Consider the following 1,007-nt stretch of genomic DNA (forward strand, 5'->3'; position numbering starts at 1 on the left):
AAGCTGGATGGCCAAAGGTGCAACTTTGTCATAGATTCTGCATCTCAGCAAACCCTTGTGAGTATCAAGGTGCTGGATCGCAAAAGAGTACCAGAAGCTATACAGAAGCTCTGTGATGTGACAGGACATTATGCAAGGTTGTGGGGACCAGTAACTATTGAGCTCATGGGCATAAAGAACAGACATAAAGTATACTTGGCTGACATTGAAGACCAATGCATATTAAGGTTGGACTACTTACTGCCGAGGAAGTGTGTAGTTAACTTCGATAAAATGACGATTGGGAACAACAAAGGCCAAATTCCAGTAAGTGTTGCTGCATCTGTTGATTTGCATGTCACATCACTTAAGTCAACTACAACATCCCCTATGTCAGAGAAGATAATTTGAAGTAGAATAAAAGAACATCCCCAAGGAAGCCCGATGCTTGTGGAAGCAGTGGAAGAACCATCCAGCCCAGCAGATGTGAAGATCGGAAGGTCCCTTGTGGCAGGTCATCAAGTAGTACCCATAACTGTGGCCAATGTGAACAGACACTTAGGAAAGGGGCATTGTTGGGTGTGTGCCAGGAGGTAGAGCCAGTCAGTGTTAAGGCAAGAAATACAACCATAAAGAAAGGACATCCACTCCCAGAACATTTAACTGACCTCTATAAGAAGAGCATAGTCCATTTGTCATCATCACAGGCTCTTCAGGTTAGAGAACTATTGGCGAATTATGCAGACGTCTTTTCGAAAGGAGATCATGACCCCGGCTGCACAGACCTTGTACAGCACAGAATAAGCACAGGCAATCATCGTCCAATAAAGATCCCTCCGAGGAGAATAGCTCCAGCAAAGCGACAAGAGATAGAGAAGGTCAGGGACGGTCTAATTAAGGAAGGGATAGTCGAGAAACCAGATAGTCCCTGGTCAGCTCCCGTCGTGTTAGTCCAGAAGTGGACTTCAGGGCTCTTAACAGTATAACCGAAAAAGACTCATACCCACTGTCAAGAATTGATGATACTC

The sequence above is a fragment of the Limulus polyphemus genome, unplaced genomic scaffold, assembly GCF_000517525.1.
Source record: "Limulus polyphemus unplaced genomic scaffold, Limulus_polyphemus-2.1.2 Scaffold55, whole genome shotgun sequence".
In the NCBI taxonomy this organism is placed as follows: domain Eukaryota; kingdom Metazoa; phylum Arthropoda; class Merostomata; order Xiphosura; family Limulidae; genus Limulus; species Limulus polyphemus.